Source organism: Schistocerca cancellata, chromosome 5 (genome assembly GCF_023864275.1).
Source record: "Schistocerca cancellata isolate TAMUIC-IGC-003103 chromosome 5, iqSchCanc2.1, whole genome shotgun sequence".
Classification (NCBI taxonomy): Eukaryota; Metazoa; Arthropoda; class Insecta; order Orthoptera; family Acrididae; genus Schistocerca; species Schistocerca cancellata.
In genome coordinates this window covers 281,099,172-281,120,602 of record NC_064630.1, presented here as the reverse complement: position 1 = coordinate 281,120,602, position 21,431 = coordinate 281,099,172, and positions in this window count along the sequence as shown.

The window sequence follows — 21,431 nt, the reverse complement described above, 5'->3', positions numbered from 1 at the left end:
TGTCCGTTCGGGTCGTCACACCTGGTCACGCCCCGCGTGCAGCAGACCGCGAATCGCGTGCTTTGCTCTCGCGGTTTAATGAAGCGAGAATTAGTACACTATCATTAAACCACTGCATAACATAAGCCCCATAATGTGGATTAATGCATGAAACTAAGTTAGTACGTAATTATGTAAAAATATGATATAAAACAAATAGGAACATCTATTCTTTAAGAATGTTACGCTGATTAAAGGCGGATCGGTCGTCACATTACTTACATAAGTAATTACAAGTTCGCTAGGTATTTTGAAGTGTGGATGCGGGATACGCAGGAGTGGGAGATATGATGCCGAACAGAAGAGCCTTACAATACCCAACAATAATGAAAGTATTCTGTTCTACAAAGGATAGCTTTACTTAGAGGTCCCCCGAAATGACGAATGTCAGGGTTTTTAAAATTCTTAGTTTAAGTTTTATTTGACACGCTTTTCATTTTCTGTGCTACTTTCGGAATTGGCAACGTCTCGTCAGGATACGTGGCAGCTACATTCTGCAGAAGGAATGTTCGATAAATGTGTTGGAGAAATTGTTCCCTGTGATGTAATTTCCAGTTCTGCTGTGCTAGACGAGTGTCGCGGCCCTGTTAATGTATTCTCCGGAGTTTGAAACTCAATATCAGGGTTGATGATGGTGTGAAATCTTAAGATGTGATGACAGTCTTTCAATAGGCTAAATTTCAGATTTTCAGAAGCCATAAACAGCATGTAACATCGATGGGCACTGCAAATGTGCAGTGCCAAACAAGGTCGCAGTTTGAAACAGTGTGATCATTTACAGAATTTTATTTAGCCATTTACTAACTTCACCCTCATAAATATTTAAACGAGGTCGCAGTTTGAAACAGAATGATAAATTTTCCAGGATTTTATTTCAGCCATTTCCGAATTTCAACCTCATAATATTTACTAAGGGGATTCATTTAAGCTAATCCAGTGGCTGTAACGTTTAAGATATGCGCGGCGGCAAACAAAGAATGTGATGTGATGTTTGGTTTGTGGGGCGATCAACTGCGCGGTCATCAGCGCCCGTACAAGGTTCCAATTATTGTACAGTCCAGTGTAGCCACTCTCACGAATGATGATGATGAAAGGACGAGGACAGCACAAACACCCAGCCTCCGGGCAAAGAAAATCCTTAGCCCGGACGGGAATCGAACCCGAGACCCTATGATTCATAGGTTGCCACGATAACCACTTTTTTTAATTGTTCTCATTTTCTTCCATTTTGTTCGTTGCCTTTTTCGGTGCGGATGTCCCATGACATCCGTTGAGCCGTTGACGCAGTTTTTTATTAGAGAGGGCAGCTAACCCTCTGACAGAACACTCTGAGCTACCGTGCCGGCAGCCACTAGACCACGAGCTGCGGATGGTATACAGAGAACTATAACCCCGTTGTCAATAGATAGATCGATTAGTTATCACCTTTGACTTCGAGGCGAATGTCCGTCTGCGATTAGAAGAACTGGATTTTGTTTATTTATTAGAACCGTTCTACAAAAAGCTCTTTAGTCATCCAGACTGTTTCGTGAACTGCTGAGATTGCACCAGCTGGGAGACCAGTATGAAACTGCTGCCTCCTTCGGTACATTGGGAAAATTAACATTCTACGGACGTACCCACTACATGCGAAAAAGTAGATCCCCATTCTCACAGTGTCACCTCTTTCAGCAGAGGTGAGAGTTCCCATTCGCCTGCGCCATTTCGGATCAAATACTCTTGAGTGGCTCTTAGGTTTTACTGATATTCCAGCCTCAATACAATTAAATTTTCTATTCCCAATAAGCTTGTATCAATCGACACCAGTATTCAGCAAGTCAAAGTTTTTGCCAACTACTGTTTTATTAAAGCCCATACCGCGAGCCGCTTAATTAGGTTCTGGTTTCCGCAAACTCAGTATCTGATGCAGCCTCAAAGATCCTGTCCACTCTACTCCTACATTTCTGTCATTGCAAATGGATGAGGCAAATTGTTACGATCTCCTTGTTCATGTGCTTACTCTCAAGACTCATTACTTGTTATTCCAGATAGCTGAGCTTACATTTTAGTCGAATATCCCACTATTTCGGCCTCTTCTTGTATAGTAAAGACACAATTAAAATGACCCATTGCCTTTTTAATACAACAGTCTTTGTTGACAAGTTTTTTCTTCACATTACGTTCTAATGTCAGGCAGCAGCACCTGGCTGAGGCACAAGCAGCAATGGGGGAATAATCGACTTCTTGATATTTAACGCGCTCCTAACCAGGAGCGAGTTGTATAATTTCGTCTGTAAGCTTTAGTAGTTTAATTTCTTGAATTTTCTGCATGTTAATTTAATATTTAAAAATCACAGTTCTGACGTTTTCGTTCTAATCATAAAGTAAACCTATTTTCTGACATATTGAAAGTTCCTAATCAGGAGGGAAATATTTGGTATTAGTTGAGTGCTTTGCTAGTTCAGCTTTTCAATCTCTGCATGTTAATCTAATTTATTAGACACTGTTCTTGCGCTTTCCTCGCTATCTACAGTAGAGTTCCATAGTCTGTATCAATAGTTATTTGTTCATCGGTGTAGTTTAGTTTTCCACAGTCTTTAGTATGGATAGGGACTGCGATTCCTAGGTTCGAATATGAGCCGAGTTGGTGATACTGCGCTCTCAGCTCCAGGCTGTGATGGCTTTGGTTACACTGCTTGAGGCTGCAGTGGATGGCCACCACTGTTGCAAGCAGGCCATGGGGATCGCTCAGCACTGGTCGCCAGCCCAGTTAATGCTCGCATTTAGGTTGACTCTCATCTATGGTCGAGTTGGAGATTGCATTGGAACGTTGCAGGTGGCGAAGATCTCTCAGGGGTCTGAACGTAAGCACTTCGCACTCCATCTTCAGGCCACAAGTGGCCCATAGGGACCATCCGACCCCCATGTCATCCTCAGCTGAGGATGAGGACAGGAGGGCTGTGTGTTCAGCATACCGTTCTCCCAGTCGTTATGATGGTTTTCTGTGACCGTAGCCGCTACTATTCGGTCGACTAGCTCATCAATTGGCATCGCAGGGCTGAGTGGACCCCAAAAAATGGCAACAGTGAATGGGGGCTCAGATGGTCACCCATCCAAGTGCCGGTTACACCCGACAGTGCTTAACTTAGGTGATCTGACAGGAACCGGTGTATCTACTGCGGCTAGACCAGTGCCTCTGAACATAAGGTCTCCCCAGTTAGTCTGACAAACAAATGGTGTCTGTGGCTGACACTGTGCCACAGCCCGATGCAGGCCCTTATCCTGTTTCAGAGAAAATCTCTCAGCTTGCAAGATCTGCACACTAACAGAGGGCGTGATTTCTCGTAATTGGGAGCTCCAGTGTTAGGCGCGTTATGGGACCCTTAGGGACATATATGACAAGGATAGGAATAAAGCCAATGTATATTCCATGTGCATTCCCGGTGGAATCATTCCAGAAGTGTAAGGGTCCTTCTGGATACCATGAAGAGCATAGAGTGCAGCCAATTGCTGGTGATGGCTCGTGTCGGTACCAATGATATGTGTTACTCTGGACAGGAAAAGACTCAGTATTCCTGCATTTGTCAGAAGTATTAAGGGCTGCCAGTATTGGTTGCGAGGAGTGAAGGGTCTGCATCAGATGCTCAGATGGTTCTACTACCATGTAAGCTGCAGATTCCTCGACTTTGGCCACGGGGTGGCTGGGTTTCGCGTTCTGCTAAATAACTCAGAGGCCCACTACCCTCATAAGGCGGCTACACGGGTAGCAGGGGCTATTTGACGTGGACTGGGCTGTTTTTATGTTAGAGGGTCTCAGAGAACCACAAAAATGGCTTCAGTCTCAAACGGTGCAGGTTAACCACAGGAAGAACGTAGATCCACTAACCATCGTATAACACTTGTACACTGACGTAACTGTGTTAGGAAAGTGCCGGAGCTCCAAGCGATAATCTAAGTGCTGATGCTCAAATCGTTATAGGCACTGAAAGTCTGCTACATCCAGCGATAAGTTCAGCCGAAAGTTTGGGAATGACCTAGCGGCGTTCATAAAGAATAGGCTAAAGACAGTTGGCGGTGGCGTATCTATCGCTGCTGGAAGTAGTTTATCTTACAACGAAATGGAAGTAGATAGTTCCTGTGAGTTAGTATAGCTAGAGATCATTCTTGGCAACCGGAATAAAATGATAACTGGATCTTTTTACTGACCTCCCAACTCAGGCGATACAATTTCTGAAAGGTTCAAACAAAACTTGAGTAAAATTTTATACACGTACCAGTCTCATACAATTATAGTAGGTGGTGACTCAATTTACTCTCGATATGTTGGCAAATATACATGTTTAAATCAGGAGGCACACATTAAACATCGATCGAAATTGGTCGAAACGCATTCTCTGAAAATTATAATTTTAAATCAGGAGGCACACATTAAACATCGATCGAAATTGGTCGAAACGCATTCTCTGAATATTATTTCGGACAGTTGGCTCATGAGCCCACTCAAACAGTAAACGACTGTGGAAACACAATTTGAAGTCTCAGCAACAAATAATCCTGAGCTAGTAACGAGCATAAAAACGGATACAGGGATAAGTGAAAGAAGGGTTGTGGTAGCGAGACTGAAAACCGTAACTCTCAAATCCTCCAAAAATTATCGAAAAATATACCTACTCAAAAAAGCAGATAAAAATTCGCTTGACGCCTTCCTGAGAGACAATGTCCCATCCTTCCACATGAGCAATGCACCAGTAAGCGGAAACTAGATGTGGCTTGAACTCAAAGAAATAATATCGAAAGTAGTTGAGAGTGTTATTCCAAATAAATCAACAAACGACGGAGCTGATTCCCCTTGGTCACATAACGGATCAGAAACAACAACAAAAGCATGCTAAATATAAAGGAATGAAAAATTGCAAAGACTAGCTGTCGTTTACAGATTCTCGAAATTTAGCTCGAGACACTTAGAGTAGTTGGGGCAACGAAACTTTGTGTCGAAGATTGGCAGAAATTCCAAAGAGGGTCTGGTCGTATGTAAAGTTTACCAGCGGCAATACACAATAAATGCCTTTTCTGCGCAACAGCAATGGAAATGGTATCGATAACAATGTTGCCACAGCAGAGTTACTAAACACAGCCTTCCGAAATTTTCTTGATCAGATAAGATGAAGTAAATATTCCAGAATTTGGATTAAGAACAGCTACCATCATGAATGACTTAGAAATAAATATCCTCCGAGTAGTGAAGTAACTTAAATCACACAACAACAGCAAGTCTTCCTGTCTAGACTGTATACTATTTAGTTTCCTTTCACAGTATGCTGATGCAAAAGCACCGTACTTCACAGTCATAAACAACGGCTCGCTCGACGAAAGATCCATACCCAAAGACTGGGAAGTTGCACAGGTCACATTAATATTCAAGAAAGGCAGCAGGAGTAATCCACTAAATTACAGGCCCATATCAAAGTCGGTATGCAGAAGGATTCTGAAACATGTATTGTATTCGAACATTACGAATTACCTCGAAGAGGACGGTCTATTGAAACATAGTCAACACTGACATGGAAAACATCGTTCTTGCGAAACACAACTAGCTCTTTACTCACATGAAATGTTGAATGCTGTTGACAAGAGATTACAAGTTTATTCTCTATTTTTCCATTTCCAAAAGGCTTTTCACACTGTGCCTCACAAGCGGGTTGTAGTCAAATTACTGGAGTATTGTCTGGCTACTCGACTGGTTTCGCGATTTCCTGTCAGAGAGGTCACAGTTCGTAATAATTGGCTGAGAGTCATCGAGTAAAACAGAAGTGACTACTGGCGTTCCCCAAGATAGCCCCTCCGTTGTTCCTAATCTATATAAAAGATTTAGGAGACAATTTGAGCAGCCTGTAAAGCCGGAAATGCATATCCTCCTAATTCCATCTATTGTACTATAAATTTTTCTCCTTATTTTGTTACCTGAAGATATGACATTTCTGTGACTTTATATATTGTAATTGTTTTACTATATATATATATATATATATATATATATATATATATATACGCTATCGAACGATTACATCGATAGGTCGTGTGACGAACCAAAGTGTTTAGGATCTTTGGTAGTGTTAACTCTGCCGCGTGGAGCACGGGCAGAGAGGGTCTGGCCGGAGTAGGGCGGTGGAGGAGGAGTATTGTGTGACGCTCCCGCGAGTTGCCGCGCTTTCGGGGTTTGGCAGCATGTAATTGCTCGCGACTTGCTATGATAGTTTCTGACACAGTGTCGCGGACGGGAAGCATTAGCTGGCGCACACCAAGAGCCCGTTTCGCCTGGTGACCGTGTCCAAAAGAAGGCGCGCCAACATCCAGCTTCTGCAACAGCGACGGCCGACAGTGAGTGACTGTCACCACCTGCTCGATCGACGGCTTCAAACCTTCAATCAACCAACAAGGAAGACTGAAAGCACGTAAAGTTTTGGAACTGTATGGCAGACCTCAGATTTTCAAACTGTTTCAAAATTACAGCAACGTAGCATGAAACTTTGTTGCTCATTGTCCCAATTGCATTACCAAGCAGGGTCCCTTCCTTTTCCGGAACGAACCCGAGTGTTGTTGCAATTCAAACTCCAGCATTAATGTAATATCATTCCAGTTCACTGATTTAATTTAAAAATTCAGTTAAAGTATTCATAGCTGGCTACAATATTTAGATTGCACAAGCACAAATTAAGAGTGCGTGTTTTGTTACCATATTTTAGCTTACCTGTGACTGCAGCCCAGCTTGGTACGTACTAAATTTTACTATTGTTAATTGTTCAGAATCATTTAATTCAAGTTCAAAGTTTAATCTCCTATAGGGATAAGACTAACCTTATTTTATTGAATTTCGTAGTGCTTCAGAAACAAAGTCCACTATTAATTTCAGTCACTAAATTAACTTTCAATTATCCAGTTTTATTAATTCTTTTGCTAAATTAAGTCAGAGTGTAGCGAAATTTGTTACTTCTGACAAACATTCAGTTTTCACACAACACGTGTCAACCTATGGTTGCCACGCTTTTAGTGCTAAATATATGTGCATTAATCTTTAATTTTCAGTTATTATAGTAGTTGTCCATGGGACTGGCGACCGTAATTTTCCCCAAATCTCAAATATCTAATTAACGCCAATTAATTGTTAACATAAGGACCGCACATTTACTTTCATTATTAACTTTACCCCATTTCAAAATTAATTTCCACCAATTTCATTTGCATTTTTCCTTTCATTTAGATGTAACCCTTTCCTCCCTCTTTACCGACAGATTAACTTCGGTGACGATTGCTTTTCCCAAATTTCCATTAGGTGTATGCGGTTTAACTTTTCACTGTCATTAAGGTCGATAAGTGAGGGGGAGGTTACAAGCCGTCTTACGTTGTTTGCAGATGAGGCAGTGGTTTATCTTCTGTTAAAGGCATCAGAAGATCAAAACAAGCTGCAATACGATTCGGAAAAAACATCTGTATGGTGCGATATTTGGCAACTGACCCTAAACAATGAAAGGTGTGAGGTCAACCACATGAGCGCTAAAAAAATCCATTAAACTTCCGTTACACGATAAATCAGTCAGATCTAAAGGCCTTAAGTTCAACCTGGGAATTACAATTACGAACGACTTAAATTGGAAAGGACACATGGAAAGAGTTATGGAGAAGGCGAACAAAAGACTGTGTTTTATCAGCAAAAAGCTTAGAAGATGCAACAGATCTACTAAAGAGATTGCATACACTATTCTAATCCGTCCTTTATTGGAGTACTGCTGCCCTGTGCAGGAATCTTACCAGAAAAGATTAATGAAGTACATCGAGGAAATACAAAGAAGAGCAGCACGTTTTTTACTATCGTAAATAGGGGAGAGAGTGCCACTGACATTATATACGATTAACGGTGGACATCAATAAAACAAAGGAGTTTCTCTTTGCCTCGGAATCTTCTTACGAAATTTCAATCACCAGCTTTGTCTTCCGAATGCGAAAATATTTCCTTGAACCGGACCTACACAAGGAGAAACGATCATAATAATAAAATGAGAGAAATCAGAGTTCGCACGGGAAGATGTAGGTGTTCATTTTTTCCACACGCTCATCGAGATTGGAATAATATTGTGCAGGTGTCCCCCGGAGAACCCTCTGCCAGGCCCTCAAGTTCATCTGCAGAGCATCATGTAGATTTAGATGTTCGTGAACGTGGTGTGAGGGATGATGAGCTGAGTTCTTGTCCATTCTTTCTGTTATTACAGGTTGTAGAACCGTTTCTAAGCGAATACAAGACGAACTTTACTTGTCAGAATTTTTTTCTCTCCTTGTAAATCTGAACCATTCTGTACAGAAAAGAAAACGTTTTATATGTACAAAATTTTAAAAAGGAAAAATGCAGAAATAATTATCATGGAGCATTATGGGCTATTAGTATGGCAGTACCCAGTTGTGCCCTATCCCATTCTGCCCCTAAACCACACTTTTAGATTATGTAATGTTCAGTGTCCACCATGAAAGATGCTTAAAATCTGAACTACTTAAAATTGAAGCAAAGGGTACAATCCAGACAATGGTATCGATTTATTTCAACTATAACAAACATGTGTTTATTTGCATGTGAGATGTTAAGGCCTGAATATAGCAGGCCGTGTAGGAAAAATGCAAAGATTCAGATCAAAGAAGAACACGTCACGTAAAATCCAACCACCGCCCTACCGCCTCACGTACTCTGAATCAGTAATACCGTTTTAAAAGCATGTTAGCCGTCCTCCCCTGTAATCTCTGCGGGTTTCCATCAAGCCGTCAGAAGACGAAAACGTATCGTGGCCATATTATTTTTATATTAGACCTTTTCAATCGTGTTTCACGTGTCTCAACGTGAATGGCTTCTGAGACGTGAAGAGGAAAATAACGTACGTATTTCTGAATACAGTGTAATTAGGTGAACTAGCTGAAACCGAATTATAGTATTACTGTCTAATATGTATCATATTCTAACTTAATATAAACAGTATAATTACTATTTTGTAAAATATTTTTCCTGCGTGGATATCATAGCCGCCTTGGTACCTCAGTATAATTTGCACGTCTTTATTTCATTTAATTTCTTATGATTCTCCAATTTCGTCCGTACAGGTCATTCCCAAATTCTGTACTTGCCAATATAATATGTCCGATTATTCAGAAGATACCACGTGTCAGCCCATATTATCGCATGTGCTGTCATGTCTGAGTTCACATATTGGTTTTCTGATATTGTCGTCGTTTAAAATTATGCTGACAGCCAGTCAGGACCTCATCCGCCATCTGCATGATATTTGATCACGCTCTCACGAATAACAGACATTCCCAACGGACAATCACAACCGTCGATATTTGTTCCTTAGCTTACTGGTGTTACAGGTAGCCCCTCGACAGATACATCTAACACGCCATTGATATGATATCTTCTCGCATCGTCGTTTTCCATTATGGCACCAAGTATAAGGAGTCGTGGAGATACATTTCTGCTCTTTGATCGGAGGCAACCAGGGACCATACCAGCAGGGGCAACCATAGAGGTTACATCAACAAGGGAGAGCGAAGAGAACACCATGCAAGACACACTTGACTAGCGCGAGGAGTGTGTGTACTCCCTGCTGAGACCACCAGAGGCGAAATCAGTCTCGTTAAATATCTGAGCACCACACTTGTAGCCAGTTATGAAGTTTAATCATCCCTACCATAATCATCTGGCAATGACGACCCTAATGACGTATTTGGATGTAGCAGTGAAAGCTACTTGACTATCTACGCCAGCTCACACGTTCGTGTAAAGTGTTCCGTGAATTTTAAATTCGCGGCGCATCGGTCGTCCTGTCCCAGACAGCCGTCCCCGCTGTTCTCGCGCTACAGTTTGGCTTGGGGGCGCGGTTGGCAACACTCGTGTCGCACGTAGCGCCGCTTCGAGAGTGTATGCTGTGTCCTCGGTGGAGCGGACAGTAAGCCTGCGAAGTAACCTGCCAGCAGTGAACATGAGGCGTGGGCAACCTCAGGACTGTGGCCTAGGTTGGTGGAAGCGGGCTGCGCTTGGGAGTTGACAATGGAGCGAGGGTTACCGCTACCTCAGGGAGGGTCTCCGCCAAACGCCATGTTACCGGCGGCTGACGAGTCAAGTCCTAGCGCCGCTCGTTTGAAACAGAGTAACAGGCCGAAGGCGTCGTGATGGCCGAAGATGCAGAGCTACAGTGTCGCAGCGAGTCAACTAGTGGTGAGTCGGTGGAGCCACAATGAAGGCTACTGCAGATGTTGTGTGTTGAGGAGTCAGGACAGGGATTCCACTAACGTCGACAAGGGGTGTAGGTGCTAACTGTCGACAGGAATAGGCCACGAGGGCGTTGGTGTGGTTTTTAGTATATTAATTTAGGTGCTTGAGATGGTCCGTTAGTCGACTGTAGAGGGTGTTGCTACCGGGCCGCGATGTATCGCTCGCCACGAGGTGAGGAGCGTACAGCGCCGAAACTTAAAGGAGGAAAGCGCGCGCTGGAAACAGTTGTGAACACGCAAGTGAGGATTGGTTCAAATGGCTCTGACCACTATGGGACTTATCATTTGAGGTCATCAGTCCCCTAGAACTTAGAACTGCTTAAACCTAACCAACCTAAGGACATCACACACATCCATGCCCGAGGCAGGATTCGAACCTGCTACCGTAGCAGTCGCGGGTTTCCGGACTGCAGTCCTGGTTCCTCAACACACAACATCTGCAGTAGGGTTCATTGTTGCTCCACCGACTCACCACTAGTTGACTCGCTTCGACACTGTAGCTGCATCTTCGGCCACCGTGACGCCTTCGGCCTGCTACGCTCGGCCACCGCGGCTGGCGCAAGTGAGGGGATTGCAGTACTTCGTCGAAGCTGTGATCAGAGCAGGCACGACGTAGTGCGGTGCCGAAGTATACTTTAAAACTGGTAGTACACAGCAGGGGATGCGGAGCAACATTTTGACGCGTCGTTAAGCCGTCGTGTACGGTCTTACATGGAAATGCGGCGCTCAGAGTGAAGGATGTGTCTTGCTGCAGCGGGTTGGCCATTGTATCCGTGCTGGGTGGCGGCGGTTGATGGTTCGCTAAAGTGGAATATGATCAACGTTGTAGTTGCTGTCACACTGCGGAGACGTTGTGCGCTGACGGAAATTTATTGTATGTATTTGAACATGATTCAGCTTTACTTCGGCATGATATGGGCGATCATCTGCAGTTCTCTAAAGCTTTGTTCAATGGTCGTGCTTTAATTGTTTACTGTGTTTCTCCTGCTTCTAACAGCACTTAGCTTCATTGACCGAATGTTAATGTGTATGTTTATGGTCACAGTTTTTATTTGATGTAAAATATTCTAATGAAGTGTTGCGAATTTAAATTCGTTGCCTCTGATTTATGTTTCTGTGAACTCCAGAATTTGAGCTAAATTCTATCCTTTCTCTTGTGTTCATGACTAATCCTGGGCCATATATAATTTGTGCGAAAATTATATATTGCCCAAGATTAGCCATGAACATGAACACAAGAGAAAGGATAGAATTTAGCTCAAATAAATAACTACACACACACACACACACACACAAATATATATATATATATATATATATATATATATATATATATATATATATATATATTGTATTTTTTGGCCAAGATGTCCAATATTCTGAACTGGCTATGTTCTTGTTATGACCTCTAATTTTAGTGTTCATGGGGTGGTGTTAATTTTTAATCCCTTCAGTACTGTGCTGAAGAAATTTTAATTAACTTACTACGTTGTTGTGCTGCAAAAACTTCAGGAACTGTAACTGGGCCACATACATACAACGGTCAAACTGCTATTTTGTGAGTTGTAAAGGAAGTGCTTTTGGTTTAATAAAAATTGTTTGTTAAAGTATGCCCAGGATGCACAGTGCCCAGCGTGGAAACCATTCCACCCAGAAACTACTCTACAGACGAAACCGACACTGAAAAGATTTAGATATCGAATTTTAACAGTGAGTGTGTCTAAATATTTAACTCGGAAGCGCAAGGAAGTCAAATTTCGTGATTTTAGACTCGGAAGAACGAAAGATACTGTAACTGTCACGTTCGAATTTAGCAAATAAAACCCAAAACAATAGAAATTATAAGAGTTCCTATTGCCTAAAAATAAATACAAGTGGAAGTAAGCTCGCCATGACTATGACAATTCGGCAGTGTGAAGAGTTCCAAATCCTAGACAAATGTTCCTGGCATCGGATAGGTCTCAGATTTAAAACTCCCACTTAGTTTATATACAGTTTACTAACTACAAAATTTAAATATGTGAAGTTACTTAACGAATTCACTTCGCACACATATATCAAAGTACATCTCCTAAATCAGTGGTTCCCAACCTGGGGGTAGTTACCACCTGAGAGGTAAAATGAATTTTTTGGGGGGTGAAAACTAAACGATTCGTTTCTCTTTAGTCACGAAGTTAAAATATTTACAAAAGATCATCAGTATTATCAACATTTTGTAAGACTTTAATATTGATTTTATGAGTTATGAATAATTACTTTTTATCAGTTAGTAGCATTAATGTGGTGGAGGTAACTGGTTCCTCACATGGTCTACCCACTACACATACACTTTGTGCTTTGTCCCGTACATTGCTGATGATAAAAGTGAGACATGCACATAACAATAGCTGAATATATTTAAATAAACCTCTTCTCCAAGTTGTGAATAGTAACTGCCGTAGTCCAGAAATTGCTTCATTAGTTGCTTAGAGACAGATAAATGAATCAATTGACAGCACAATAAAGCAGTGACTATATAAAGACTACTACAGTGCTGGACACAGTGTTCTTGCTGTTGTTATTATTATTATTAGAGTGGTTAGACGTAAGGCATTAACAGACTCAAGGCACCCAATTTCTGCCGGTTCAGAAGTAAGGAGTGCAGCAACCACATGATTTACAAAAAGTAAGCATAGTGCACACACATGAACCGGGTAGCACTTGCACTTGCGAAGCACGACGAATTCCTTCGTCATTCCTTCTAACACACACACACGCACACACACATACACACACACACACACATACATACAAACTAAACATCATTCATCTTTCATCATTTTTAAAAATAAAAGTGTTCCAAGGAAACTCTTTCATTCTACTGTTTAGCTGTTTATTTGGATGCTAAAGTTGGTAATAATTCGAGGAAGAGAGGGACAGGGAGGAAGAGGGGGTTACTAGCTACTGTCCGACTGCACTCGATGGCTGTGGTCTAAGAAAGGATGGGAGCCACTGGCCTAAATGATACAAAGTATGGCAATCCAAAAAAAAGACAAAAATGGCAAACAATAATGACAGATCAGTAATAAGTAAACAGAGCCAAAAAATTTTGAATCCACTAATTATCAAACTACGTTTATTCAGGGAAACACTCAAATGAAATTACGTGAAAACGATTACAACTGCTTTCCAGATCTTTACTAAGAGAGTGCTCTACACTTATCTGTGCAAGGGAGGAGATGTGCGATGTGTGGTGGCGGCGGAACCATAGTGGATCCTTCGGTTGTAAAATGCTCTATTCTTTGCTGCATGGTCCACTGAGGAGTACTGTTCTTCCTCTGTGACTTCCATTGTGTACAGACTGGTGCGAAGCATCTGGATACACACAGGATGTCAGAGGATCAATGGTCAATATTAAGTGATATGACAAACGGTCATTCGAAGCAAAAATGCCTGTTAAACATGGGCTCTAAAATGAGTGTCATAAGAACCATGAGCACTTCATCTTCGATGTTGCAAAACAAATCTCTTCTCCTGCAAGGTCTTTGCTTTCCGTATTTTGAAAGATGGTAGTATGGACCAAAGCGAGGAAAAAAAGTCCATTATACATGGCCTCTGTCCTGGAACCCTATGTCACTTATAAGACTATTTATAGAAAAACAGCAAGCCATTTGGTGTGTACCTTTTCGTTTAATATGAGAATTATACCCATCTAAGAGGATAATGAGAAGGCGAAACATTAAATAGCACAGGAAAACAAATTAGATTGCAGAGACTGTATGTACTGACCCCTAACTTTATATCTTAACTACATGTAACATAATTTGAGTCCACCTTTGATTTCTGAGAATGCTTGGTAACAGGGCACGCACTGGATCTGGGACAGAAAAGTCAGTGTCTGATGTAAAGAATACGCAGGCCCAAGCAGTCATCTGGCATACACAGAAAACAGGACAGGTATTATGAGGTCGTGTCGGTGTGAAAGCTGCATCGTCGGGCAAGTCCTCGGGGAGACGGGCGCTATTGGTCGTTTACGACACGTCTCCAGCCTAGTAGCCAAGCCGTGTTGAGAAAAAGAACCATCAGAAGGAGACCACATTACGCAATGTTCAGAGTGGTGCGTTTAGCAGATAAAAATCTCGTGCTTTCCAAAAGAAACATGGGGTACCGCAAGATACACTACTGCCTATTAAAATTGCTACACATAGAAGAAATGCAGATGATAAACGGGTATTCATTGGACAAATATATTATACTAGAACTGACATGTGATTACATTTTCACGCAATTTGGGTGCATAGATCTAGAGAAATCAGTACCCAGAACAACCACTTCTGGCCATAATAACGGCCTTGATACACCTGGGCATTGAGTCAAACAGAGCTTGGATGGCGTGTACAGGTACAGCTGCCAATGCAGCTTCAACACGATACCACAGTTCATCAAGAGTAGTGACTGACGTATTGTGACGAACCAGTTGCTCGGCCACACTTGACCAGACGTTTAAAATTGGTGACATATCTGGAGAATGAGCTGGGCAGGGCAGCCGTCGAAAATTTTCTGTATCCAGAAAGGCCCGTGCATGATCTGCAAGATGCGGTCATGCATTATCCTGCTGAAATGTAGGGTTTCGCAGGGATCGAATGAAGGTTAGAGCCATGGGTCGTAAAACATCTGAGATGGAATGTCCACTGTTCAAAGTGCCGTCAATGCGAACAAGAGGTGACCGAGACGTGTAACCAATGGCACCCCATACCATCACGCCGGGTGATACGCCGTTATGGCGATGACGAATACACGCTTCCAATGTGCGTTCGCCGCGATGTCGCCAAACACAGATGCGACCATCATGATGCTGTAAACAGACCCTGGATTCTTCCGAAAAAATGACGTTTTGCCATTCGTGCACCCAGGTTCGTCGTTGAGTACACCATCGCCGCCGCTCCTGTCTGTGATGCAGCGTCAAGGGTAACCGCAGCCCTGGTCTCCGAGCTGAGGGTCCATGCTACTGCAAACGTCGTCGAACTGTTCGTCCAGGTGGTTGTTGTCTTGCGAGCGTGCCCATCTGTTGGCTCAGGGATCGAGACGTGGCTGCACGATCCGTTACAGCCATGCGGATAAGATGCCTGTAATCTCGACTGCTAGTGACACGAGGCCGTTGGGATCCAGCGCGGCGGGCCGTATTACCCTCCTGAACCCACAGATTCCATATTCTGCTAACAGTCATTGGATCTCGACCAACGCGAGCAGCAATGTCGCGGTACGATAAATCGCAATCGCGATAGGCTAAAATCCGACCTTAATCAAAGTCGGAAACGTGATGGTACGCATTTCTCCTCTTTACACGAGGCATCACAACAACGTTTCACCAGGTAACGCCGGTCAACTGGTGTTTCTGAGAAATCGGTTTGAAACTTTCCTCGTGTCAGGACGTTGTAGGTGTCGCCACTGGCGCCAATCTTGTGTGAATGCTCTGAAAAGCTAATCATTAGCATATCAGAGCATCTTCTTCCTGTCGGTTAAATTTCGCGTCTGTAGCCACGTCATCTTCGTGGTGTAGCAATTTTAATAGCCAGTAGTGTAAGAGCCTGGCCTCAAGCACAGGTTTTCATTTTATTAGCACCTGTGACGCGAGGCTAACTACTGAATGTGAAAATGAGTGATGCGTAAAAATACTTGTGACGTCTGGAGGATGAGTCATAGGGAAAAGTTTTATGGAAAAGAGGGTGGATCGAAAAGTCATGCGAGTTTTGACACAAAGGGTTTTTTAGGCGAGTTTTTGCAGAAGAAGCAATTACCAGTACGCCAATGGCGGACTGAGAGTTCTTCAACACCTACTGGCGGGAAGGAAAGAGTGGTCTGTGGGATTCAGATATAAAATAGTTAGTACAGACGGGTATTGGATGTGAACAACTCTCTAAGTTGGGCTCTGCACTCGAGTAGCCAACTAGGACTCCAGAGTTCGTGACTGTAGGGGCACGCTCCTCACTGTGTACTTCAGAGAGAATTGTTATGGCAAAACTGTGTGCGTCTCATGTTGATAATTTACAGCGAGTATTATTAGCAACACCAATACCTTAGAACTATCTTCACAGTCATTATACTCTTTTAGTTAGAAACTCATGTGTCGTTTCAGACTGTCAGTTGCTTCTACAGGGAATGTTCCCAAACCATTCAAGCAACTCCGGGAAGCAGCAGGTTCATTTGGTGTTATTCACATTGTAAAACTTTGTAATGTTTTGTATGGTCGTATAGTTAGAGTATTTCAAGTTTATGTTTTCTTTCAATACATTAATGTGCCAATTTAAAATTTGCTTCTTGCTGACCTTCAATTAACCATATTTCATTATTTCTCAATTCCCCACTTACGGATCCACTGCGAGGACATTTCATCCCGTTAGTTTATCCGTTTCTGCAGAGTAATTCAGCTTTGGTCATAAATGTGTATCTGTCTCCTAAATAATTTTGCGAGTCTGGTTTACTAACAAACGCGACGTTTTGCATTATAAAAGGTTATCTAAACCAGCAAAAATTTGTATAAAGTGAAAAGAAGATGAAAAAATCATTATAAACTAACAATGTCTTCACACATGGTATTCTTACACATTTTTCTAAATTTAGGTACGTAGTTGCAGTTTCGCAGCACTCTCATGTGTTATTTCGCAAGCGCTGTGTTTTGGTAGGGCACATAAAAGGACTTTAGTGAAAGACGGATCAGTTATTCTATATTAAAAAATGAAGTCTTCACACGAAACCAATAGACAGACTCGCCATAGTTTCGGAATAATCATGAGAGTGGTACACTTACTACCAGTCAAAAACTAATATTCCACTCGTATGAAGCGTAATGATTACTGAGATTGGCTGCTGAGAGTTTTTTTCACCAGTTCATGAAACAGAACATGTTCGCCACAGATTCCTCGGTAATTTTCAGTGACAACTTGTCTTTCTTTCTTTTTTCGGAAAGGCAATTATTGGCTCATTGAAGGAAGGTATTTTAAGTGTCATCCTAAAACTTCAGAATAGCGCACCTAGTTGCTATATTGGGTTGTGCGTACTGACTGCGTAGCTAGCACCTTGACAGGAATGTGAACTTTTGCTTCTGATTTTGATATTGTTATTCGTTCTACCATTGGCCAATTAGTCTTACTGGAGGCAGCTAAAGAACAGATTTTCATTTACGTCAAGCCAACAGTAGCATCAAATCATCGAAAACCATGGATCTGTTTTCAGACTTTTCTTTAACTGTTCTTTCTGTCGCAACATTATGTTAGGTAACGAAGTGTCAGGTTTCTTTGATACCACTCCTAGCAAGAGAGTGGTACCCAATAAGTGAAAGTTTTTGTTGATGTTTTGAACCCAGCTTGAATTCGCGACACCCTTTACGAGAGCTCAGATCAGTATTACTTGCTTTTATCTCTTCCTCTTCCATTTATTGTCATCAAATATGTGAACTATCACCCGTTAGATCTACGTGGATGGTAACATGGAGAAATGATAAGAAATACTGGTTGTAGATTCACTAATAGTAAATATATGAGTGCTCATTTTAACTTTAACTTTGTTTTTCCTTACATTATTTTTATCTAGATCATAACTGCATATAATCTTGATAATTCACGAAATGAACTATTACCGGAAGACTGTGGTTTCACTGTAGTATCAGGCATAAGTGCTTAGGCTCACTAGCAGAGTGGCTGTAGCAGCGTCTAACTCCAATCCAGTAATCCGAGAGTCACTGATGCCTCGAGTTTACACATTAGGTAATGGCACATGTTAACGGAATACATTTTAAGGCCTGAGTATGTGGAAAGTATAAATTTACGAGGTCTGTCCAGAAAGTAAGTTACGATTGATCGCGAAATGAAAATCACAGTGAAAATCAGAAATGTTTCATTTGTAACAATTAGCTACAACTTTCAGCTACTTCGCTACGTAGTCGCCGTTCTGACTCAGACATTCGTCGTAGCGTTGTACCAACTTTCCAATACCCTCATCATAGAAGACAGCCGCCAGTGCTTTCCGCCAATTCTCTACGCTGCCCTAAAGCTCGTTGTCTGTGCCAAAATGTTGTCTTCATAGCCAGCGGTTCGATTGAGCAGAGATGAAACTCTGTGGGAGACAATTACGGGCTGTATTGTGGGTAATCAAACATTTCCAATTGAAACGATGCAGGAACATCTTCATTGCCCCTGCAGAATGAGGCAGAGAATTGTCTTGAAGAAGAAACCGCACCACAGTTATGTAATGTTGGTTGCATAGCTTCAGGGGAAAATTCTCACCAGGCCCTCGTACTTGGCGGGAGACACTATTTTCTATAACATCTTTACGCTCTCACTAACAGCTCAGGAATGAAAAGAGCGACATATTTCTACCTAGAATCATACTAGAGACACTGCCCAACACATCTTTGCAAAGTTTTATCGGATTTTCATAGTCGTTTCCATTTCGCGACCGATCGTAACTTACTTTCTGGACAGCCCTCGTAAATGAGGGTAAGAATTATATCTTAGCTGACAATGGCATAAAACGGTGGGTTAAAAGTGCAAACAAAGCACAGGTATTAATTCGGCAAAGTATTTTGCAGTAGTATTTTTTCGTTACAATCTCTGTTCACAAGGAGTACTATTAACAACCTAGAAAATAATCAAATCGACTGTGTGGTACTCTGGAGCGCTACCACAGTAAAAACACTGTGTAATACTGCTCTCAGATCTCTAGTAATTTGGTGACAAGTACGGAAGTGGTGTTAATGACTGCCTTCAATAAACAATGTACTATGGTGTTACCATTTACGTTCGAAAATCAGATTTGTAATCTATCTGTCGTATAACAAAACTTCTTATTAATGAGTACCTTAATTTCGCCACAATGCAGAAGATGAACATGTCGACGCGAAATGAAGTATGTTATCTCGTTACTAGACTTTTTTGTACGTAAAATTTACAGCTATGTCATTCATGTAGTAATAGATGAAACGCTGAAGCAGATGTAACGCTCCAAATATCAATGTGGTCCTAGAGAATGAAGTTGCAGCTCAGATACACTTAAGAATAAAAGCCAAAAAATAGTCTTCAGACTAGAGACAGCGTGTTTATAACAAAAATATTCCTAACTTACTAAACTTGATATTAATAAATTTTCAATCTCAGTCTGCCACCCAGCTTATTATTCATATTAAACAAAGTAAACACACAATCTCATCCAGTTTCCCAGACCTCGGCGCCGACTTGGTTTCACGACTAATAATACACTCGAAACTTACCTTCCCACTTTTGGAACTTCGCATCGCCGAGGCGCGCTCACGAAGACCCAGTAGATACTGTAGAAATTTCCAGAAGGCAATCACTATTGAAGGAGCTCCTTAGGTCGATGGATAACGTATAATGAGTTATAGTATTATTGTTTTTTGTGTATGTAAATTAGCTGTTTCAATTACGGTGTCTAATAACGACAGTGAAGACCCACTGTCAGGCGTCACTTTTATCTACATCGATACTCTGCAAACCACACTTAAGTGTCTGACACAGGGTTCATAAAACCACCTTCACAATAATTCTCCATTATTCCACTCTCAAATAGCTCTCGGGAAATTTTCCCCTCAGAACTCTGATTTCCCTTATTTTATTAATATAAACATTTCTCCCTATGTAGGTCGGCACCTAGAAAATATTTTTGCGTTAGCAGGAGAAAGTTTGTGATTGAAATTTCGGGAGAAGATCCCGCCGCAACAAGAAACGCCTCTGTTTTGACAATGTTCACCTCAAATCATGTATCAGGTCCGTGACACATTCTCCCATATTTCTCTATTGTACAAAACGTGCGCCTCTTCTTTGAACTTGCTCGATGTGCTCCGTTAATCCTATACCAGCGTAGTGCAGACCACCTTTTTAGTAGATCTGTTGCATCTTCTAAGTGTTCTGCCAATTAATCTGTCTTTTGTTCGCCTTCCGCAGAACTGTGTGTTCTTTCCAATTTAAGTTGTTCGTAATTGTAATTGCTAGGTATTTAGTTGAATTTAAGGGTTTTAGATTTAACATATTTATCGTTTAATAGAAGTTTAAGGGATTCCTTTTATCACTCATGTGGATGGTCTCACACTTTTCGTTGTTTAGAACCAATTTCCTATTTTCGCAACATACATATATCTTTTTTAAATCGTTTTGCAATTTGTTTTTATCTCCTGATGACTTAACCAGACGTTAAACGACAGCATCATCTGCAAAAATCCAAAGAAGGCTGTCCACAATGTCTCCCAAACCGTTAATACAGATAAGGAAGAGCAGAGAGCCTATAACGCTACAGTGGGAAACGCGAGAAATCACTTCTGTTTTTCTCGATGACTTTCCGTCAGTTGTTAAGAACTGTGACCTCTCTGACAAGAAATCATGAATCCAGTCGCATAAGCGGAAAGATAATCCATAACCACGCAATTTCTCCACGAGCCACTTGAGTCGTACCGTGTCCAAAGCCTTCAGGAAATCTAAAAGAAAATTTGTAGACTTAGACAAAGCTTTTGACAATGTTGATTGAAACATTTTCTTTAAAATTCCAAAGGTGGCAGGGGTAAAATACAGGTATGGAAAGGGTATTTACAATTTTTACAGAATCAACACGACAGTTGTAAGAGTTGAAGGGCACGAAAGAGAAGCAGTGGTTGGGAAGGGAGTGAGATGGAGTTTTAGCCTATTCCCGATGTTATTCAAGCAGTAAAGGAAAGAAAAGAAAAATTTGGAGGAGAAATTAAAGTCCAAGGAAAAGAAATAAAATCTTCAACGTTTGCCGATGACATCGTAATTGTGTCAAGGACAGCAAAGGACTTGCAAGAAGAGTCGAACGGAATAGACAGTGTTTTGAAAGGAGGGTATTAGATGAACATCAACAAAAGCAAAACGAGGACAATGGAATATTGTTGAATTAAATCAGGTGATGCTGAGGGAATTAGCAACAAAAACCAAACGAGGATAATGTAATGTTATCGAATTAAATCAAGTGATGCTGAGGGAATTAGATCAGGAACTAAGACACTTAAAGTAGCAAATGAGTTTTGCTATTTTTTGAACCTGCCATTTCTAGATGTGCTGGTCACAAGGGATGGTGAAAACCTGGGACATAGCTTGTATAGA